At 45.7% G+C, this 16460-nt stretch overlaps 1 protein-coding gene and 1 non-coding gene across 2 annotated transcripts in view; one reads left to right on the plus strand and one right to left on the minus strand.

The window, feature by feature from the left end:
- Positions 1–16460, plus strand: part of LOC144493175 (NALCN channel auxiliary factor 2-like) — a 487956-nt gene that overhangs the window by 383726 nt on the left and 87770 nt on the right. The gene's annotated exons all lie outside the window — the stretch shown is intronic.
- LOC144493245 (U4 spliceosomal RNA) lies at positions 6096–6230 on the minus strand. Its single transcript, XR_013497700.1, has one exon. It is a non-coding gene; the product is annotated as a U4 spliceosomal RNA (small nuclear RNA).

The raw sequence follows: 16460 nt of genomic DNA on the forward strand, positions 1-16460 counted from the left end.
CCAAATTTCATGAAGTTGAAGAACTTCTGCAGACCTGAATCTTCAGCACCAAAGACCTTAAAGGCCTATATTTCCAGTTCCGTTGGTCTCACATATGCTGAATAGGAGCCACTTCTCAAAAATGGGGTCAAAGAGATAGCTCCTTAATGATAATAAAAGATGGCTGCATTGATAACTTTCCAAAAGTACTGATGTCAATAATTAGCATTGCTGCCTCACAGCGTCAGAGACACAGGTTCGATTCCCGGCTTGGGTCACTGTCTGTGCGGAGTCTGCACGTTCTCCCCATGTCTGCGTGGGCTTCCTCCCAGTGCTCCGATTTCCTCCCACAAGGCGAAAGACATGCTGGTTAGGTGCATTGGTGTGGTGAACCATCGTTGGTTACCACTGTGGGGTTATTCCAATGTTACTGTTGGGTTAGGGTGTTGCCACTGTGGGGTTGTTATAATGTTGTTGTTGGGTTAGGGTGTTTACACTGTGGGATTAATATACCTGTGGTGGATGCTGTTATGGCACATCCCGGTCGGGCCCCGCCTCCTGGGGAGAGGTATAAGACCCTCTGCTCAGGCGGGACCCCTCCAGTCTGGATTGGTGAACTCGTGTTAGATAGTTCCATTGTTTGTCAATAAAAGCCTTCAATCGCTGAAGCCTTGTACCTCGTGCTTGATTGTCGCGCATCAATTGGCCATGCTAAATTTTCCCTCCGTGTACCTGAACAGGCGCCGGAATGTGGCAACTCGGGGATTTTCAGTTCATTGCAGTTTAAACTTTAAAAAATATGAGCCTACTTATGACAATAAATAAATAAACTTTAAATTTTAAATAAATAAACTTTAAACTTAAATATTAGCTTCCGAATGTGCACAATTATTTATTTTTTTCTCTCTATCCATTGATTTTTCTCGAATTGTTACACTGGTGCAGTAGTCCAGGGTGGCACAGCTTGGTTGAACAGCAAATTTTGGATGTTCACATTTTCCAGAGGTGTCCTATATGGACAGCCGCAACAGGTCGCGGCCAAGTCTGAGCAATATTAGCAGAAACCCCAAGATTAGGGTCCATTTGCCCTTCTTTCACTCACATGAGCTCCATGGCCTGGAATAAAGAAGGTCTTGACAACATCAGAAGAAACATCTTGGGGGACCTGCTGAATATGGTATTTATCCAGCAATGTACTCATGATCAAAGGCCATACAGGCAATTCATAAAGATTAACAGTGAATGAAGCAGACTTTTACAGTGAACATATGGAATCTGCACATGAAGTGAATTCAAACGCTTTTCTGGAATTATTCCGGATCTGGCAGACTCCTTGGATGATCACTTTCACTTGAGGTTGAGAAAAACAATAAATGCTCTGAAGAACTGATCCAGTGTTTCCTGAAGGAAGGAAGCAACCAGCAAATATTACCACCCTCCAGATAGCTTTTTATAGGCTTTAGCTGGATTAAAGCAACCAGGGTAATATAAGAGTCCGAAGCATCTCTCCTCAACAACTTATCTCACCACTGAAGAGTGTACGGAGCTCGGATGAGGCTCGTAAAATCCCGCCCGAGGCCAATGGAGAATTCCGTTCTGCGAGCCTCGCCCACCTCGATTCCAGGATGGACGTGCTGGTAAAATTCCGGCCTATATGAGCCAATAGAGGGCTGTGGAGGCCGAGACGTTGAGCGTCTTCAAGACAGAAATTGATAAATTCTTGATTTCTCGAGGAATTAAGGGCTATGGGGAGAGAGCGGGTAAATGGAGTTGAAATCAACCATGATTGAATGGTGGAGTGGACTCGATGGGCCGAATGGCCTTACTTCCGCTCCTATGTCTTATGGTCTAATATACTTTCTAAATTATATAAACATTTGTCAAAGAACCAAATGTGCAATTCACTTTTGATGGTAATCACAACATTGAAAGTTCCAGGAAAAGGAAGTATAATCTTGTTTCTATGAGAGAATCCAAATCTTATTAATGTTACAGAGAGATATCCATCAATATTTAAAGTAGTATTAAAATTGAATCCCAAGTAGAAAGCTACCAAGTCTAACAAGATGCATCTATAAGGCAGCAGAGTGACACAGTGGTTAAAACTGCCGCCTCACAGTGCCAGGGACCCAGGTTTGATTCCAGCCTTGGGTCAGAGTCTGTGTGAAGTTTGCACATTCTCCCCACAGTCCAAAGGTATGCAGGTTAGGTGGATTAACCAAGCTAAATTGCCCCTTTTATCCAAAGGTTTGTAGGTTATATGGATTATCCATGGTAATTGCAGGGCGTTACGGGCATAGGTGGCAGGGGTGGGTCTGGATGCGATATTCTTTTGGAGAGTCGGTGCAGACTCGATCAGACAAATGGCCTCCTTCTAAACTGCAGGATTTCGATGATTTGTATCAAATAAAAATGCCAATGAAGGGGAGAACAGTTATCACAAAACAACAGCAGCTGTGCCTTTACCTTGAGAAATGCTGGAGCAAATTCAACAGATCCAAATCCTACTGTGTAGTTCCATAAAAGAACTAAACCAGCTGGACGCATGTTGAGCATTCATACAGGGCAATATTCTTGTTTTCATCAGGATACCGAGAGATGCAGATAACGGCCACTACGCTCAGTTTTTAGGATTCAGTTATTTCATGTCATCCTTAAAGTTATCCATTGTCAGACTGCAGTACCATATAATTTATCAGGATCTTGCTGAGGTAATATTGAGGCCAGTTCCTGTTTTTTTTTCTTCAGAATGCCTTGTGTTCAGGGATATACTATATTCGATGCCACAGTATGTTGTTGCCCTTGAGCACACAATTGTGATGATGTGGAGATGCCGGCGTTGGACTGGGGTAAACACAGTAAGAAGTTTAACAACACCAGGTTAAAGTCCAACAGGTTTATTTGGTAGCAAAAGCCACACAAGCTTTCGAGGCTCTGAGCCCCTTCTTCAGGTGAGTGGGAATTCTGTTCACAAACAGAACTTATAAGACACAGACTCAATTTACATGAATAATGGTTGGAATGCGAATACTTACAACTAATCCAGTCTTTAAGAAACAAAACAATGGGAGTGGAGAGAGCATCAAGACAGGCTAAAAAGATGTGTATTGTCTCCAGACAAGACAGCCAGTGAAACTCTGCAGGTCCACGCAACTGTGGGAGTTACAAATAGTGTGACATAAATTCTGATTCTAGGATCGCATGATAAAGACTCAGGAGGAAAAAAGCAGAAATATTTATGTGAAATAGTGTGACATAAACCCAATATCCCGGTTGAGGCCGTCCTTGTGTGTGCGGAACCTGGCTATCAGTTTCTGCTCCGCGACTCTGCGCTGTCGTGTGTCGCGAAGGCCGCCTTGGAGAACGCTTACCCGAATATCAGAGGCCGAATGCCCGTGACCGCTGAAGTGCTCCCCAACAGGAAGAGAACAGTCTTGCCTGGTGATTGTCGAGCGGTGTTCATTCATCCGTTGTCGCAGCGTCTGCATGGTCTCCCCAATGTACCATGCCTCGGGACATCCTTTCTTGCAGCGTATCAGGTAGACAACGTTGGCCGAGTTGCAAGAGTATGTACCGTGTACCTGGTGGATGGTGTTCTCACGTGAGATGATGGCATCTGTGTCGATGATCCGGCACGTCTTGCAGAGGTTGCTGTGGCAGGGTTGTGTGGTGTCTTGGTCACTGTTCTCCTGAAGGCTGGGTAGTTTGCTGCGGACAATGGTCTGTTTGAGGTTGTGCGGTTGTTTGAAGGCAAGAAGTGGGAGTGTGGGGATGGCCTTGGCGAGATGTTCGTCTTCATCAATGACATGTTGAAGGCTCCGGAGGAGATGCCGTAGCTTCTCCGCTCCGGGGAAGTACTGGACAACGAAGGGTACTCTGTCCACTGTGTCCCGTGTTTGTCTTCTGAGGAGGTCGGTGCGGTTTTTCGCTGTGGCGCGTTGGAACTGTTGATCAATGAGTCTAGCGCCATATCCTGTTCTTATGAGGGCATCTTTCAGCGTCTGGAGGTGTCTGTTGCGATCCTCCTCATCCGAGCAGATCCTGTGTATACGGAGGGCTTGTCCGTAGGGGATGGCTTCTTTAACGTGTTTAGGGTGGAAGCTGGAGAAGTGGAGCATCGTGAGGTTATCCGTGGGCTTGCGGTACAGTGAGGTGCTGAGGTGACCGTCCTTAATGGAGATGCGCGTGTCCAAGAATGCAACCGATTCCGGAGAGTAGTCTATGGTGAGCCTGATGGTGGGATGGAACTTGTTGATGTCATCATAGAGTTGTTTCAGTGATTGTTCACCATGAGTCCAAAGGAAGAAAATGTCATCGATGTATCTAGTGTATAGCACCGGTTGAAGGTCTCGTGCGGTGAAGAAGTCTTGTTCGAACCTGTGCATGAAGATGTTGGCATATTGAGGTGCAAATTTGGTCCCCATGGCTGTTCCGTGTGTCTGGATGAAGAACTGGTTGTTGAAGGTGAAGATATTGTGGTCCAGGATGAAGCGGATGAGATGTAAAATTGCATCTGGAAACTGGCAGTTGTTGGCGCTGAGCACTGAGGCCGTTGCAGCAATGCCATCGTCATGGGGGATGCTGGTGTAGAGTGCTGAGACATCCATTGTGACGAGGAGCGCTCCTGGTTCAACTGCTCCATGTGTGCCGAGTTTCTGTAGGAAGTCCGTCGTGTCGCGACAAAAGCTGGGGGTTCTTTGTACAATGGGTTTCAGGATGCCCTCGACATAGCCGGAGAGGTTCTCGCACAGGACACAATTGTGCCCAGCCATGTTTACAAACTTTGAAACCTTTGTCCATCAGATGAACTGTGTTTTTATTTTTTAACCCCTACTTCACAAAAGAATCGCTATTTCAATCTTCCAACTCTATACTTAGAGTGGCCCAACCCTAACGCTAACCCTAATTCTAACCCTAACCCTAACCCTAATCCTTCACACACAGCAATTAAAATGCTTTTGACTGATGTTATCAAGGTTGTGCACGAGACCATTTCAACTGTTTACCTTTGGTCACCTGGGGTGGCACGGTGGCACAGTGGTTAGCACTGCTGCCTCACGACGCCAGGAACCCAGGTTTGATTCCCAGCTTGGGTCACTGTTGTGTGAAGTTTGCAAGTTCTCCCCGTGTCTGCACGGGTTTCCTCCGGATGCTCCAATTTCCTCCCACAGTATAAAGATGTACGGGTTAGGTTGATTGGCCATGCTAAATTGACCTTTAGTGTCAGGGGGACTAGGCACGGTGGCTCAGTGGTTAGCACTGCTGCCTCACAGCGCCGGGGACCCGGGTTCAATTCCCAGCTTGGGTCTGTGTGGAGTTTGTACGTTCTCCCCGTGTCTGTGTGGGTTTCCTCCCGGGTGCTTCGGTTTCCTTCCACATTCTGAAAGACGTGCTGGTTCGGGTGCATTGACCTGAACAGGCGTCAGACTGTGGCGACTAGAGGAATTTCACAGTAACTTCATTGCAGTGTTAATGTCAGCCTTACTTGTGACTAATAAATAAGCTTTCAACTTTAGCTGGGGTAAATGCATGGGGTTGTGGGGGTGGGGCCTGGGTGGGATTGTGGTCGGTGCAAACTCGATGGGCCGAATGACCTCCGTCTGCACTGTAGGGATTCTATGTTCCATCCATTGATGGCTCAGTTGTTATGAGGGGGACATTTGTTGTGCAGCGTGGACTCGCTTGCAGGGAAAGGGAGACAAGCTATTAAAAGTGTGACCGCTTTCAGTCGGAGCAGGAGGAAATTTTTCAGCCCTTGAGCCTTCACTTAAAATTTACATAAGCTCCATATCCCTGAAGAGTCTTAGTGAATAAAAATCTATCAATCTCAGCCTTGGAAATTTCATTTGACTCAATACCTGCAGTCCTCTGGAGGAGTGAGCTCCAGGTCACCACTGCCATTTGTGTGAAAAATTGCTTCCTGGTTCCGTTCCCGAATGGCCTATTTCTTATTTTAAGATTATATCCTTTTCAAAATATAGTCCTGTCAACAGATTATTATAATATAGGCTGAACGGGGCAGCCGATTATAACGTACATTATAAAGGAATTTTTCACCCTGTGCTGAGGCAGCTGATAATGTGAATTGTTCACATCTGCAGTACTGATTGCACAGCACTAGTGATAATGTAAGTACAAATGTTGACTTTATTACAAGCCACCATAGCGGGGTATTGGGGAAAATTTTCAATCAGCAATAATCGCGCCTCAGTTAAACCACACTTGCTGCAATACTGCCACTGCACAAGTACAACAGCTCAAGCCTGAAGTGGGGCTCATCTGATTGCTTGTAAATGGTTGGTGGCAGTGCGATATAGAAACATTTGGCCTTTTGAGCCTGCTCCGCTATTCACTTTGATCATGGCTGATTGTCATTAAATACCCTGATCCCGCCTTTCCCCATAATTCCTTGATCCCTTTAGCCCCAAGAGCTATATCTAATTTCATCTGGAGATCACACAAAGTTTTATTCCTTGACAACTGACTGTGGTAGTGAATTCCACACATCCACCACCCTCTGGGTGAAGAAATTTCTTTTCACCTCAGTCCTAAAATAATTACTCCTTATCCCCAAACTATGCCCCCTAGTTCTGGACTCCCCCACCATCGGGAATATTCTTTCTGAATCTACCTTGTCCAATCCCGTTAGAATTTTATAAATTTCTATGAGATTCCCTCTCAATCTTCTAAACTCCAATGAATACAATCCTAACCGACTTAGCCTCTCCTCATATGCCAGACCTGCCATCACAGGAATAAGCCTGGTAAACCTTGACTGCATTCCCTCTACAGCAGGGACATCCTTCCTCAGATAAGGACACCAAAAGTGCACACAATACTCCAGTGTGGCCTCACTAATGTCCTGTGCAATTGCAGCAGACATCCTGGGCGTCACGGTAGCACAGTGGTTAGCACTGCTGCTTCACAGCTCCAGGGACCTGGGTTCGATTCCCGGCTCGGATCACTGTCTGTGTGGAGTTTGCACATTCTCCTCGCGTCTGCGTGGGTTTCCTCCGGGTGCTCCGGTTTCCTCCCACTGTCCAAAGATGTGCGGGTTACGTTGATTGGCCAGGTTAAAAATTGCCCCTTAGTGTCCTGAGATGAGTAGGTTAGAGGGATTAGCGGGTAAAATATGTAGGGATATGGAGGTAGGGCCTGGGTGGGATTGTGGTCGGTGCAGACTCGATGGGCCGAATGGCCTCTTTCTGCACTGTAGGGTTCTATGGTCTAAAATTCTTATACTCAAGTCCTCTCGCTATGAAGGCCAACATGCCATTTGCCGCCTTCACTGCCTGCTGTATCTGCGTGCTTACTTTCAGCGACTGATGCACGAGGACACCAACGTCTCACTGAGTATCCACCTCTCAATTTACACCCATTCAAATAATAATCTGTGTATTGCAAATAGGGCCATCAATCCTGTTGGGTTTAGATTGGAGTGAGGTCTTGAGCCCAACAGTGTGTGGGAGGTGTGGCTGTGAGATAAGCCAAGTGGTACAACTGTACAAAGATGGAGTAGGACTATCTGTGCTGATGCTAATCTTGTCCCACCAGACTGTCAGGCTAATTAGTTGTCCTGGGGCAACTCTTTCAAAATCATCACCAGCCCTCACTTGAAAGAAAGATATTCTGACAAAAAAAAAACGAACAAAGCCAAGAAAAAGTAATGTACTCTCTTCCTAAAGCTGTGAATGGACAAAATAAAGACTGACTCATAAGATCGGTTTGCATGCCTGGTGTGAAAGAAATTCTGAAACCAATTTCATGATTCATAAGTTATTTGAAACTATTTCACGATGAAGCAGGCAGTCCGTTACTCTGGATGGGATTTTAGGCACCATTGCGGAGGGGGCGGAGAGGGGGCAGGGAGGGGGCAGGACAGTAAATCACAGCGAGCCCTTCAAAACGCCACTGACTACGGCAGGAATAGAAAATACTGCTGGCAGGAGGGGAGGTAAAATTCTATGTTGAACACCACAATTGTGGATGATTTAGTTGATCTATCACCTTGAATGGAGGTCACCCACTCCACCCACACAGTGCCTCACTCCAATCTAATCCCAACAGGAATTGATGGCCCTATTTGCAATACACAGATTATTACTTGAACGGGTGTAAATTGAGAGAGGGGGATACTCAGCGAGACCTTGGTGACCTCGTGCACCAGTCGCTGAAAGTAAGTGTGCAGATACAGCAGGCAATCCAGGGACCATCAGAGCTAGAGACTCCATGCTCCAAAAAGGGTGGGGGGGACGGGGGGGGGGGGGGGGGGGGGGGTGGGGGGAGGAGGGTGTTTCGCTGTCAGGAAAGACAGCCTAAGCCACTGCAATCAGGCACTGGGGAGGGTGTACCCCCTGCCCGTTTGGCCATCCTGAATTTTTTTTCACGTTAAGCATGGTGACTTACATCTTGATGGATCATCCCAATCCCTGACCTGCGTAAGTAGCACCCGAAAGGGCTGTGGAAACTTCAGAGTCATTGACAAGAACAAAGAACAATACAGCACAGGAACAGGCCCTTCGGCCCTCCAAGCCCGCGCCGCTCCCCGGTCCAGGATTGAATCCTGAATCCAGGATCCCTGCCCAATTTTCCAGCCTATCTACATACTAATATCCTATCCCCGAGCTGTCCCTCACAGCTATGATGCTTTGTTCATCACAACCTATTAACTCACCCTACCCCCCCATTCCAGACCATGTGATCTCCAGGGAGAGGCGAAAACCCAGAGTGAAAACCCCAGGGCCAATATGGGGAAAAAAAAATCTGGGAAATTCCTCTCCGACCCCCTGAGGCGATCGAAACGAGTCCAGGAGATCACACTGGCCCTGATCGGAAAATGCTTCCCAACCCTATTCATTTCCACTTCCACGAACACCATATGAATTCCCTGCCCCCGAGACAGGTTCCCAACTATCCGCAGTCTCGCTCTGTACTGGCACCAGCAAGATGATCATAGAATGAAGCCTTGAAACGAGAAACAAAGAACAATTAGCCCGCGCCGCTCCCTGGTCCAAACTAGACCACTCTTTTGTATCCCTCCATTCCCACTCCGTTCATATAGCTGTCTAGATAAGTCTTAAACGTTCCCAGTGTGTCCGCCTCCACCACCTTGCCCGGCAACCCATTCCAGGCCCCCACGACCCTCTGTGTAAAATATGTCCTTCTGGTATCTGTGTTAAACCTCCCCCCCTTCACCTTGAACCTATGACCCCTCGTGAACGTCACCACCGACCCGGGGAAAAGCTTCCCACCGTTCACCCTATCTATGCCTTTCATAATTTTATACACCTCTATTAAGTCTCCCCTCATCCTCTGACCTTCTGATCAGGGTGGCCGAATCAAGAGCCCACCCGCTGTTTGTAATTGGACGTTGAGAATGGAGGTGGCCAATTAGTAGACCATGCCCGAGAATATCCCTGTGCCGATCCCGCTGTGGGCACGTGCAGGATTGGGACCCCCCAACCATTGCTTCAGACGTCAAGGTCATGAAGTCCAGAAGAAATTTCAGTCCCTAATACTTGTCCAAAGTTGACAATGCTGAAAATGGCCATCTGGAAGATATGGCAACCAGCATCCATAAACTGTACTCCAATATGAGTCAGCGCCTTAGGAGACACAAAAACTGGCAGAGGGTAACAAACATTTCCAACTAAAATGTTCTGAGAAGAAGTTGGCATGGACTAACATATTCAGACAAGGTATGATTCTCTAGAGCAAAAACAGAAGATGCTGGAAAATCTCAGCAGGTCTGGCAGCATCCGTGGAGAGTGAATGGAGCCAATGGCTCTAGTCTGGGTGACTCTTTTTCAGAGCTCATTATCTAGAGCTCCTCACCACTGGAAGTTGCTTCGAAGCACTTCACCTCGAAGGGGAAAATGAATAGGCCGAAATAAAGGGAGAGGGAAGGATAAAACAAAATCTAGGAAGCCAAAGATTCAGGCAAAAATCTCTGAAAGGAAGGATAAAGGTGGCAAGGCAGATAATTGCCACATGGGGAGGCAGTGGCGTAGTGGTGTTGTCCACTGGACTAGTAGCCCAGAGACCCAGGGCAAGCTCTGGGGACCTGGGTTTGAATCCCACCATGGCAAATTTGAATTCATTGGTCAGAATACAGGAGTTGGGACGTCTTGTTGAAGTTGTACAAGGCATTAGTAAGGCCACACATGGAATACAGTTCTGGTCGCCCTATTATAGAAAGGATATTATTAAACTAGAAAGAGTGCAGAAAAGATTTACTAGGATGCTACTGAGACTTGATGGTTTGAGTTATAAGGAGAGATTGGATAGACTGGGACATTTTTCCCTGGACTGTAAGAGGCTCATGGGTGATCTTACAGAAGTCCATAAAATAATGAGGGGGCATAGGTAAGTCAACATCTTATCCCAAAGGTACGGGAGTCTAAAACTAAAGGGCATAGGTTTAAGGTGAGAGATACAAAAGGGTTCAGAGGGGCAATTTGTTCACACAGAGGGTGGTGAGTGTCTGGAATGAGCTGCCAGAGGTAGTAGTAGAGGCGGTAAAATTTTGTCTTTAAAAACGCATTTCGACAGTTACATGGGTAAGATGGGTATAGACGGATATCAGCCAAACTTGGGCAATTGGGACTAGCTTAGTGGAAAAAAAGGGCAGCATGGACATGTTGGGCCGAAGGGCCTGTTTCCATGCTGTAAACCTCTATGGCTAAAAATCTAGAATTAAAAGTCTAATGACGAGCATGAAACCATTGTCAGAAAAATGGACCTGGTTCACTAATGTCCTTTAGGGATGGAAATCTACCATCCTTAGCTGTTCTGGCCTACGTGTGACTCCAGATCCCCAGCAATGTGGTTGACTCTTAAACGGCCTCTGAAATGGAGGGCAATTATCGGTGGGCAAAAAAAATGTCGCTCTCATCCTGTGAACAAATCAAAAAAATCGCAAGGCCAAAAGGCGAGAGTATAAATTACAATAGATAGATTGGAGAGAATGATGGATAAGGACTAATCATAAGAACATAAGAACATAAGAAATAGGAGCAGGAGTAGGCCATCTAGCCCCTCGAGCCTGCCCCGCCATTCAATAAGATCATGGCTGATCTGACGTGGATCAGTACCACTTACCCGCCTGATCCCCATAACCCTTAATTCCCTTACCGATCAGGAATCCATCCATCCGCGCTTTAAACATATTCAGCGAGGTAGCCTCCACCACCTCAGTGGGCAGAGAATTCCAGAGATTCACCACCCTCTGGGAGAAGAAGTTCCTCCTCAACTCTGTCTTAAACCGACCCCCCTTTATTTTGAGGCTGTGTCCTCTAGTTTTAACTTCCTTACTAAGTGGAAAGAATCTCTCCGCCTCCACCCTATCCAGCCCCCGCATTATCTTATAAGTCTCCATAAGATCCCCCCTCATCCTTCTAAACTCCAACGAGTACAAACCCAATCTCCTCAGCCTCTCCTCATAATCCAAACCCCTCATCTCCGGTATCAACCTGGTGAACCTTCTCTGCACTCCCTCCAATGCCAATATATCCTTCCTCATATAAGGGGACCAATACTGCACACAGTATTCCAGCTGCGGCCTCACCAATGCCCTGTACAGGTGCATCAAGACATCCCTGCTTTTATATTCTATCCCCCTCGCGATATAGGCCAACATCCCATTTGCCTTCTTGATCACCTGTTGTACCTGCAGACTGGGCTTTTGCGTCTCATGCACAAGGACCCCCAGGTCCCTTTGCACGGTAGCAGGTTTTAATTTGTTTCCATTGAGATAGTAATCCCATTTGTTATTATTTCCTCCAAAGTGTATAACCTCGCATTTATCAACGTTATACTCCATTTGCCATATCCTCGCCCACTCACTCAGCCTGTCCAAATCTCTCTGCAGATCTTCTCCGTCCTCCACACGATTCACTTTTCCACTTATCTTTGTGTCGTCTGCAAACTTCGTTACCCTACACTCCGTCCCCTCCTCCAGATCATCTATATAAATGGTAAATAGTTGCGGCCCGAGTACCGATCCCTGCGGCACGCCACTAGTTACCTTCCTCCAACCGGAAAAACACCCATTTATTCCGACTCTTTGCTTCCTGTCGGATAGCCAGTCCCCAATCCACTTTAACACACTACCCCCAACTCCGTGTGCCCTAATCTTCTTCAGCAGCCTTTTATGGGGCACCTTATCAAACGCCTTTTGGAAATCCAAAAACACCGCATCCACCGGTTCTCCTCCATCAACCGCCCTCGTCACATCTTCATAAAAATCCAACATGTTCGTCAAGCACGACTTTCCCCTCATGAATCCATGCTGCGTCTGATTGATCGAACCATTTCTATCCAGATGCCCTGCTATCTCCTCTTTAATAATGGATTCCAGCATTTTCCCTACTACAGACGTTAAGCTGACCGGCCTATAGTTACCCGCCTTTTGTCTCCTTCCTTTTTTAAACAGCGGCGTAACATTAGCCGTTTTCCAATCAACCGGCACTACCCCAGAATGCAACGAGTTTTGATAAATAATCACTAACGCATCCACTATTACCTCTGACATTTCTTTCAATACCCTGGGATGCATTCCATCCGGACCCGGGGACTTGTCCACCTTCAGTCCCATTAGTCTACCCAGCACTGCCTCTCTGGTAACATTAATCGTATTAAGTATTTCTCCTGCTGCCAACCCTCTATCGTTAATATTTGGCAAACTATTTGTGTCCTCCACCGTGAAGACCGACACAAAAAACTTATTTAAAGACTCAGCCATATCCTCATTTCCCACTATTAACTCCCCCCTCTCATCCTCCAAGGGTCCAACATTCACTCTAGCCACTCTATTCCTTTTTATATATTTATAAAAACTTTTACTATCATTTTTTATATTAATTGCTAGCCTAGCTTCATAGTCTATCCTTCCTTTCTTTATCGCTTTCTTAGTCTCTCTTTGTTGTTTCTTAAATTTTTCCCAATCACTTGTTTCTCCACTATTTTTGGCCACTCTGTACGCAGCTGTTTTTATTTTAATACTCTCCTTTATTTCCTTTGTTATCCACGGCTGGTTCTCCCTTTTCTTACAATCCTTGTTTTTTGCTGGAATATATTTTTGCTGAGAACTGAAAAGGATCTCCTTAAAAATCCTCCACTGTTCCTCAGCTATCCTACCTGCCAGCCTGCTCTCCCAGTCTACCTTAGCCAATTCATCCCTCATCCTATCATATTTCTCTCTGTTCAAACAGAGGACACTGGTTTGAGACCAAACTTTCTCCTCTTCCATCTGAATCAGGAATTCAACCATATTGTGGTCACTAGACCCAAGAGAGTCCTTCACAATAAGATCCTTAATTCTACCTACCTCGTTACACAATACCAGATCCAAAATAGCTCGTTCCCTCGTCGGTTCCGTAACATGCTGTTCAAGGAAACTATCCCGACAGCATTCTAAGAACTCTTCCTCCATTCCACCCTTACCGACTTGAGTCTGCCAGTCAATGTGCATGTTGAAGTCCCCCATGATTATTGCCGTTCCGTTTTTACACGCATCCCTTATCTGCTTGTTTATAGCCCTCCCTACCTCAACATTATTATTTGGGGGCCTATATACCACACCTACTAGTGTCTTTCTCCCTCTACTATTCCTCATCTCTACCCATAACGATTCCACGTTTTGTTCCTCAGAGCCTATGTCATCCCTCAGTACTACCCTGATATTATCTCTTATTAATAGCGCGACCCCACCACCTTTTCCTTCCTGTCTATTCTTCCTAAACGCCTGATACCCCTGGATATTCATCTCCCAGTCCTGGTCACCTTTCAGCCACGTTTCTGTAATGGCCACTAGATCGTACCCACTTGTGCTGATTTGCACCATCAACTCATTCACCTTGTTCCGAATGCTTCGTGCATTCAGGCAAAGTGTCCTTATTCCAGCTTTTATCTGGACCCGCTTTGATGAGTCGCGAACACCCTCTCCCTCTACTCCCTTATCTAAATTACCGCCTTCATTCACTTGCACCCTCTCCTCTACCATTAATTTTGTAATTCCCCTTACCCCTGCATCCTCCCCCCCATCAATTAGTTCCTTGATCCTAGTCAACTCTTCTAGCTCCCCTCCCCCCAACCTATCTAGTTTAAATTCTCCCCAGTAGCCTTAGCCAACCTACCGGCCAGGATATTGGTCCCCGTGTGATTCAAGTTCCACCCGTTTTTTGTATACAGATCACCCCTGCCCCTAAAGAGGTCCCAATGGTCCAGGAACCTGAATCCCTGCCCCCTGCACCAGTCCCTCAGCCACACATTCATCCTCCACCTCACTCCATTCCTGCCCTCACCTTCCCGTGGCACAGGCAGTAATCCTGAGATTACCTAATCCAGTCGGCAGATTGGGGAGATCAAAGTTAAAAGGGACAGTGCAAGGGGGGATTGTCAGAGTGTGGTCAGAGTGTGAGACGACCTTGTGCAGACCTGAAGATAAAAGACTCAAACTTTATCTTTTGACTTCCAGAAACCAATGTGCAATGTTGTGGTTTCAGATGTGTTGACCATTGTTGACACTCTGCTATCCACCTGTATTCTATATCTTGGCTCCAGACTGCAGATGGATTCATCTTGCTCCAACTGGTCAGTCTGTTGCTGCCAAAAATTATTGTGTGAAAGCAACAATGAATCATAGGGAGTGAAATAATAAATGGAATCAAATTAAGCAGGTCTTACCTTCTTTTTCCCTATCGAGTCGCTTGCACAGCTGCAGTAGAAAAGAGGATGCCAAAGCATATCAAAGCGCGCATGGTTATGCAGCACTCAAGTGTGAATTCAGAGAGAAGCATCCAACTGCGAGCCCAGCACATTGATTCTTTTTTCATTATCTCACTTGATTGATGTGTGGACTGTGTTGAGTCGAATTGCAGCATCTTAGCTTCAAAGAGAACACATGTTCGACTCACTTTGAGTTGGAAATTTACGTGTGAAAGGTGAATTTTTCTCTTTATTCCTTCTCTTCCCATCTTTGGTGTTCTCTGCAATTCCAAATGGTCGTCTCTTACCACTGACACACAGCCAGTATTGATGCATTTACAAGCAGGGAGTGTCAGCAGGCTGTTCAACTGCAAAGAACATCGCAGTCACGCAGCAATTAGGAGTGAAAGCCTCAGTTGATTTTGACGTCAATTGATTTTACTTATTATTGGGCTGGGGTGGTGTTTCGCAACCTTTCTTAGGATTTGAAGTTGATTCAAGGTTCCTTGGGTTTAATTCCCCTCAACGTGACCCAGAACAAGCTAAACACAAGGACACACAACTGGGCTCAGAGCTCTGTTCGGCCTTCAAATGAGGGATTGAAACCAACCAGAATTATTACCTTCCTCCTGATAGACTTGTTACAACTATTCCTTAAGTAGGTTGTATTTCCCTGGATTTTATAATGGTTGGGGTGAAACTCGTCTGTAAATGTTCTCTCACTAACAACAGAACTGGAGTGGTGGTTTGTGAGATTTTGAGTCTAAATGGGATGACTAAAGTGTTAAACACACACAAATTTATTATAATGAGAAAGCATGCAATTGTGGTGGCTATAAATTGATTATTCTATCTGTAAGAGAATCCAAGGTTCAGATTTGACTTCTCACAACACCAGGTTAAAGTCCAACAGGTTTATTTGGAATCATGAGCTTTTGGAGTGCTGCTCCTTCATCAGGTGAGTGGCGACTCACCTGATGAAGGAGCAGCGCTCCGAAAGCTCGGGATTCCAAATAAACATGTTGGACTTTGACCTGGTGTTGTGAGACTTTTTACTGTACCCACCCCAGTCCAATGCCGGCATCTTCACATTATAGATTTGACTTGTTATGGGTATAGCATTTCAAAAGAAAGTAAGGATAACCATTAAATATTAAAGTAATAATACTTTAATCCTCGAGTACCTGAAATTCACGAGGTTCAGAGCAGATCTCAAGGCGATGTATGAGAATAGAACAGATCTGAAAATTCGAGTTTGGGAGTGAAATATTTATCATAAATTTTGAGATTGTATAATGAATGGTCAGGTAGAAAATGTTCATTTGTTCAATAATAAACCACCCCTAAGTCATATCCTATACTTGGTGAAAGGAGTACCTATCATATTGAGGAGGCCCTCAATTTCTAAGAAATATTATTTTGAATTTATCCCTGAACATGACAGTCATGTTGGTCAACATTACAAAGTCAAGGTACAATGTCCGACATGATAGTAAGGCTTGAAGTCCAGCATCCTTTTGCCTGATTATAGTTTTAATTCCGGAGCTAACATTGACTGTGTATGTGCTCATGTAATGGCAAGAACCATAGAATACCATTTCCTAAGTGAGTTTATTTCTTATAGGTGAATTCATATATATCTGTGTATCTGTGGAATTCCCTGCCCAGTGAAGCAGTTGAGGCTACCTCATTGAATGTTTCTAAGGCAAGGATAGATAAATCTTTGAACAGTGAAGGAATTAAGGGTTATGGTGAGCGGGCGGGTAAGTGGAGCT

This window comes from Mustelus asterias, chromosome 4 (assembly GCF_964213995.1).
Source record: "Mustelus asterias chromosome 4, sMusAst1.hap1.1, whole genome shotgun sequence".
NCBI lineage: Eukaryota > Metazoa > Chordata > Chondrichthyes > Carcharhiniformes > Triakidae > Mustelus > Mustelus asterias.